Source organism: Gavialis gangeticus, unplaced genomic scaffold (assembly GCF_001723915.1).
Source record: "Gavialis gangeticus isolate Ggan-Ray unplaced genomic scaffold, GavGan_comp1, whole genome shotgun sequence".
Classification (NCBI taxonomy): domain Eukaryota; kingdom Metazoa; phylum Chordata; order Crocodylia; family Gavialidae; genus Gavialis; species Gavialis gangeticus.
In genome coordinates, this window is record NW_017729022.1 from 39,135,903 (window position 1) to 39,143,253 (window position 7,351).

General features: G+C 42.7%; 1 protein-coding gene across 2 annotated transcripts in view; it reads left to right on the top strand.

The window, feature by feature from the left end:
* Positions 1 to 7,351, top strand: part of METTL25 (methyltransferase like 25) — a 171,136-nt gene that overhangs the window by 9,621 nt on the left and 154,164 nt on the right. The window contains exon 1 of one of the 2 annotated variants that reach the window (XM_019514806.1): positions 5,030 to 5,155. The exons of the other annotated variant lie outside the window; for it this stretch is intronic. The gene's annotated coding sequence lies outside the window, so the exon portion shown is untranslated. Of the gene's footprint in view, positions 1 to 5,029; positions 5,156 to 7,351 lie in introns of those variants that run through there. 2 annotated transcript variants of the gene reach the window in all.

The window sequence follows — 7,351 nt, forward strand, 5'->3', positions numbered from 1 at the left end:
GCCAATGTGAGGACGTGGTCAGTAAGGCTAACCGCACCTTGTCATGCATCCGCGGATGCGTCACGAGCAGGTACAAGGAGGTGATCCTGCCCCTCTATGCGACATTGTCAGGCCGCAGCTGGAGTACTGCATCCAGTTCTGGGCGCCACACTTCAGGAGGGATGTGGACAACATGGAGAGGGTCCAGAGGAGGGCCACTCGCATGATCAGGGGGCAGCAGGGCAGGCCCTACCAGGAGAGGCTTAAGGAGCTGAACCTGTTCAGCCTCCACAAGAGAAAGCTAAGAGGGGATCTGGTGGCCGTCTATAAACTTACCAGGGGGACCTGCGGGGAATGGGACAGTCCCTGTTCCCCTGAGCACTACCAGGAGTAACTAGGAATAAGAGCCATAAGTTGATTGATAGTAGGTTCAGGCTAGACAGCAGGAGGCACTACTTCACAGTCAGGGTGGCTAGGAGCTGGAACCAACTTCCATGGGAAGTGGTGCATGCTCCTACCCTGGGGGTCTTCAAAAGGAGGCTAGATAATCACCTACCCGGGGTCATTTGACCCCAGTACTCTTTACTGCCCATGGCAGGTGGCGGACTTGATGATCTGCTTAGGTCCCTTCCAACCCTACCAGCTATGAAACTAAGAAGCCCTGGGAGTACCTGCTGAGAGTTTCTGCTTGCAAAGGCTTGCCTTGGGGATCTCCCAGCAAGGGATTCCTTTGGTGAGGGATTCATCGGGCATGCATATTGTGGTGTCACCCTCTGACTCAGTGTATGTCTCTGAAAATGGGGGAACCCTGGGCAGGTGTTTCTGGGGCTTTAGGGGCCTCTGTTGGCAGTATTGCACCCCAGAAGTCCCTGGAGTTCGGGCATGCTTTCTGCAAATGGGGGAGCCACAAATTGTTCCCCCATTTGCAAAGTTGTTCCCCCATTTGTAGTTTTACTGCAGGATTGGGCTCCTGAAGCCGTGGGAGTAGCAGGGGCCTGACATCTTGGACACAACCTGGTACAGCTGATGTTGCAACAAAAATAATGTCTGTTTTTAGCCTTAGTGTGGTAGGATTATGGGTAAAAGTGATACTCTGCTAATGTTACATGATGACCTAGTAGTTCTGTTTGTTGTTTTACTCTTTAATCAGATTACCACATTCAGTGAAGTGACAGTCTCTTAGTGCTTTTTATTTCAGCATCAAACATATTTTCAAACACTATAAAAGCTGTTATCAACCTCAGTGGGAGTGCTGTATTTTGATCTTCCTACACTTATGTCCAAAAAAACCACCCAAAACAAAATAAAAACCCTTTGGCAAATAGTTTTTTCCCTAATTAAGTAATAATGTAGAAATAAACAGTTGGCTTCATTTAACAAGTTCTGTCTGAAGTTAACATTGGCACAGAAAGGACAGTACAGTAAGGACATGCACTATATATATTTCCAACTGATTAAAGTACTGTTTTTAAAGCTTTGCATGTAATTACAAAATCAAACAGACTAACCAATCCAAAATAGGTCGTTATGTATAACTTCAATAATATGAATAAGATATGGATATTTGCACTAATTTTCTCTTTTTCTTTATAAATCAACACTCATAAACATCAATATTTTTTTATTGAAACCTTTTCATTGTGATTGTAACTAATATTTATTTTATGATTTAGTGAAAATGTGTTTTAGGCTTTTGATTCTTCCCAACCACATTATTAGAGAAATGCTACAATTATAATTTTCTACTTATTTTTTTCATAGTCATCCTGGGAAAGTATAATTGAGTGATTATCTCTGTTTTGTAGGTGGGAAAGGATGTTTACAAATACTTAAAATTATTAAGTGCCTGATGCAAGGATTTTTTTGTGCCTGATATCATTATAGTGACAAAGGGCTTTTTTCTCTAAGTTTCATTATTCTTTAATGATGTTAGAGTGCAGTGTGTTTAAGATAAGAAACTATAAGGAATGTATCTAACCAGACATTGAGGAAGAAATTGCTTAGAAACTGGAATATGTTTTTACAGATAAAGATTTTCTTGGCCGATACCAATAGCCGATGATTAACCAGCCATATCAGCTGATGCTAATCTGATAACTGATATTTAGTAATAGTGCAAGGCATTTTAAACTACTGACATAAATTGTTTTTGTTTTGTTTTGTCTTTATCTCACACACACACACACACCCACACCCACCCACCCCTCCTGCCTGTCCTTTCCTTTGATGAGGAAGCCAGTGGCCACCTTATTCCCATGCATATTTCCCCCTTGCCCATGGCTCCTACCTGCAGCCCTGCTCTCCATAGAGCCCATGCTGCCGTCCTGGGCCTCCACCTGCCTCCTTTTCTGGGTCACACCCACAGCGTTTCTTTGGCAGGTTTCCGCAACACTTGCCTGCTGGGATGCTCAGCCTTTCTCTGCAGCTCGCTGGGAATCAACCCCACTCTGCCCCTCTCCGGGACCAGAAATACCTCTGAGCAGCCTCCCTTCTCCAATGTGGAGCAAGATGCTGCTCCGGAAGTGTGGTGATTACTTCTCTTCCCTTCCAGTCTCCAGCTGCAGCCACACTGGCCCTCCATGCTGTAAGTGTTGCTTGCTTTCCCTTTCCCTGTCTGTTGCTGCCGGCTGCTTTTCTTCTCCTGACCTCCCCTGCCCAGAATGTAAGGCACCTCGGGGCCTTTGTTTACCCTTTCTCACTCCTTCACAGTATCCTATACTAAAAAGCGCTAACAAGTGTATAAAACAGAACTTAAACAAAACTTATGAAATCAAATGTAACACTCTCGTCCCAACAAGAAAATTATTGCTTCCCCCTTCTCTTGGCAATACTGCAGAACAACTGACTAGTAGAGAGGTCCCTCTGCATCTTAAGATTTAATACTTCATTTCTATCACTCTCCCAACAACCCCTGGCCTGAAGCCTTGGTTGTCAAGTCTCCTTTTAAACCTTTGTTTCTAGCTTGATTGATTAGTGAGTTGTCCCCATTGTACCAAATCTCAATATATCTCTGCAGTTTTTACTGCTTTTGGCTGCATTTGTTTTGTACATGTATATAAATTCCATGGAACTGAGCATTCACTCCTGAAAATTTAATGTTGAAATAAATAAACCAACATTTACAGATTCATATTTTACTTTTTATACAATAAAGTTGATGAAAAAACATGAAAGTGTATAGTTTTAGCCCTTGAAAGAAGTCTGCTGCTGATTCTTTTGGTAAGCAGTATGAATAAAGAGTCTATAAGTTTTTGATACACACCAAGGTTTAAATTAGAAGGCACAGAAACCAGTTCGGTGGAACTCATTGTAGAAAATAGCGGGAAATTGAATTTAATTTGTTTTTTATACAAAAGTGAATTATTTAAAAAGGCAATAACCATTAAAGGCCAGTCACACAGTATGTAAAAGAATAACTGTTGCACAGTGTAAATGAATTTGTATATAGCTATATTATGCTGTAGCATTAAGTTAGTAGTATATAACATACTAGCATACTTTTTCCTTTATACCTGCATTTCTAAAATATTGTACATTACCTTTGTGAAATGTTCTGATTTTATCAGGCTGACATATTTGAGAGCATCTTTTATATGAAACTATGAAAAGTGTGTATAAGCACATACTCATACTTGAGTGTATTACTTCACATTCTGTGGTGGTACTGCTAATTTTTCTTTGGCGCTTTTCAGATTATAATATCAAATCCACTTTCAGTCATCCACTTCCACTTCCTGTGCCCATGCTGAGTACAGATTGCTGTTCTGTCCCAGCAGAGACTTTTTGCTTTTTGGATTTTAGAATTATTTAAATTAAAAGGGATACTTCCAACCCATCTTACTCAAATCCTGCAAGGAAGAAAGGGGGTAGTTCAGTGAAGAGAATGGCTTTTTTTAGGATTTAAGCATCTTCCCTTATTACATGAATGGCTAGGCTGGAGTAAATATATTTGCTTGCCAGGGGACAACTGCTTTGCCAGGTAGAGATCTGATACAGGGCATATTCATAAGATCAAGAGAAGACCCATACAGATAGTATGTTCTTTCCAGTAGAACTTTGTCCTTGCTCAAAGTTTAAGGCAAATCCATCATATAGCTTAGAATAAGGTACTGTTCAATGTGATTAAGAATAGTGTAGACAGCTGTGCTCGACTCAACTCTGTCAGTGAGATCTGGCATGTTCAGCTGCTGAACGCCAGTTCTTAGGGCCGGACAGCTTGGCTTACGTTTACTTATGTTAACAGGGCACACCCTTCATCTTGCCCACCATGTCTTGATCTTATTCACAAGATGGGAGGATCCTTGACTGATAGCCTTCACCCACTTGAGCGCCCTGGGTTGTTGGTCCTTGGGGCTCTGCCTCTCCTTACACCCTGTCCTTACACCAACCAGATCTCATACTCTTGCCAGGCTGCTGGCCATCTGATGGAAAGATGGTATCATCAGCTGGCCACTCAGTTGGCTGAGCTCGAGCTTGGTTAGTAGTCTCAGATTATGCTGTGGAAAGTCTCTTTCTGTAATGTCCTGTCCGTTGTTATGTCTGGCTGAACAAGTTGTCCATGCCTGGATTCTGCACCGAGCGGGCATCTCCTTTTTTCACTGTCACACTGCCAGACGGTATCAGCCTCCTTCTCCAGCCCTGGCATCTAGCTACTAGTCCTGTGTCTTCTCAGCTCTGGTAATTAGAGTCTCTATCCCTTTTATACAGTCTGTGGGGCTTTTACTACAGTGTCCAGAAGGGCTAGCCTAGCTGGCTTATAGCTTCTAATACCTACATGTATTACTCTTATGGTCAATATGAAGTCATGGCTTCCCAGAACAAACTCATGATTGGAGCTCATGTCATTTCCCATGGCATGTAACATCCGTCTAGGTCCTATGTGGTGCATTTCTCTCTGTTCTTCATTGGAGTTTGTGTCCCCTGGGCTAGAGGCTCCTCTGAGCCTCTACTCAGGCAAGCAGGCTCTCCCCTGCTCACTTTGCCCATCCTGGGGCATGCTCCACTCAGGCTCTATGCTGTTGGTGCCATGGTCCTGAGTCTCTTTTTCCTCCTGCCAGTTTCGAGTGCGCTTTTGTGACGTTAGTTCCTGTGTGTCAGCTGCATGTGGCACACACTGATGAAGCGGGTCGACGCTGTGCCTGAGGCTCTCTGGTCCACACTGCCAATGACCCTGAAGGTAAGTCCCGAGGCCCGGTGGGTTTATGGGCGTTCCAGCCTCATCTTGGGGGCCCAGTGGATTTCTCGGGGTCTCATGGTCCTGGGACCACTTGCCCGGAGACTCCTCGCTACCACAAATAGCAAAATTTCATCATTAGAAAATGTCTAAGATCCTGCATGTCTGTAATGACATGATCAAATACTACATTTTCTACTGGACTGGTGCCTGATTTGGTGCAAGAATGTGCCTCCACAGGGGACTATGTAGTGTAGGAGAATAATGGACCCACGCCTAATTTTCACCCAAGTCAGAAAGTGTGTAGTAAATGAGGCAAATACAGCAGGAAGAGAAAAGCTGTTCTTATAGCTAAGACAGTTGAATGCTTCTGTAAGGAACTGGATTCTATTCCTGCTTCTGCTACCAAATTCCTGTGTTATGCTAAGCCAGTCATTTAAATCAGATTTTCAGAGGTGGTTACTAATGGTTTGTTACTTGCTTTCCGAGTGGCTGATTTCATACAAAAATCAGTGCAAATTGAAATCAGTGGGAGCTGTGCTTGAATATATAACATGCCACATAATGCTAAGTATTATGAAAATAAAATTGGTCTTAAGCATCTCAAACTGGGCACCCAAAATTAGTGTATACATTAACCTTAATCTCTGTGTGTGTTACTTCCCCTTCTGTAAAATGGGGATGATAACTATTCCCTCTCCTCACAGGGATTTTATGAAAAAAGATTGTGTATGTGAAATACTCAAATACTATAGTGATGAAGACCATATAAAAGCCATTGAGGAAATTTAATACTCCTATCTTCAGAGCAATATTTGATTAATGTGCACTAAAGGAGGCCTCTAGCCACATATTAAACACATTTAAATCCCTGCCAGCTAAGATCCAGTCTTTATCCTGTGGTCTGTCATCATCTGTCCCATCTCATCAGCTTATTTTCTGGCTCCTTTCCTTGCCACTCCTTGCCACACCACAGCTACCTGTCAGGTGTCTTTCTCTTTTCCTGCTGTTCTAAAATAAACTGTCTTACAATACAGTTTGTCTGTCTGTCCCCTTAGTTCCCATCTAATCTCACTATTTCCCCAGCTGCATTCAACTGTCTTCACTTTCTTCAGGCTTCCAGTCTATAGTCTCCTTGCTCAGTGAGCCCCAAGCTTCCTTTCTTCCCTCACACAACCAGTCTTCGTTTCCTTGCTCAACCAGTACCAGTCTGTCCTGCCTGGATTGAAAACTTCTTCCTTCCCACTCTCTAGTTTTATAAACAGATAGACTACAAAGTGTGTTAGTAACTGTAAGTAGAAAAACTTGCAGAGCACCCATGTGGCAGTGGGCTTGAACTAGACCCCCAAAGTACTTGTGCCTCACACAGGTAATTGGAGTAGGATGTGAAGAAGAGAAGTGATGTGGTCCAGTAAATGATCTTTCCATGCAAAATGATTTTATTTTGAAATGGTATTTGGCTTCTGAAACACCCTTATATATTAAAATTTTAGTACAATTAAGAAATGGAAAGGTAAACAAATGAAAGAAAAGAACAGTTGATGGCTCTGGAGAGCTTTTATATTCTACTTTCTGTGTTTTTCATTCACTTTTTCATGAGTGTCTGTGGGTGTGTATGCACATATGCATATATATCTAGCATGCACCATTTAAGTAAGTAACCTTGGGACAGAAAAAGGCTGTCTTTATCTTCACTGGGTACATCAACATGAGATGCTTACTGCAAGTGCTTAATTAGGTCTGCAGCAAAGTGTCACCAGTCTACACGTGCAGACCTATTAGGCTCTAGTAAAGTAATTAACTCCTCTGTAGGTTAGTACTGCCAGATATAAGTGCTGTCCTATGGCAGAGTTATTCACTCCACTGCAATGCATGTGTAGATGCTAATAGGGCTGGCTGGGTAGTGAGGTTTAATAGGGTCAAGTGCCAGGTCCTTCATCTAAGTAGGAAGAACCTTTACCATATCTATATGATGGGTGGTGGTCCACTGGCTGGCACTGTACCCAAAAGGGACCTGGGGGTGACAATTGACCAGAGAATGAATTTGAGCCCTCAATGTGAGGAAGTCACCAACAAAACAAATAAAACTCTGGCTTGCATCAGCCGATGTGTTGCCAATAGATCCAGAGAGGTGCTCCTCCCACACTAGTCCCAGTTGGTAAGACCACAACTGAAGCACTGTGTCTAGTTCTGGGCACC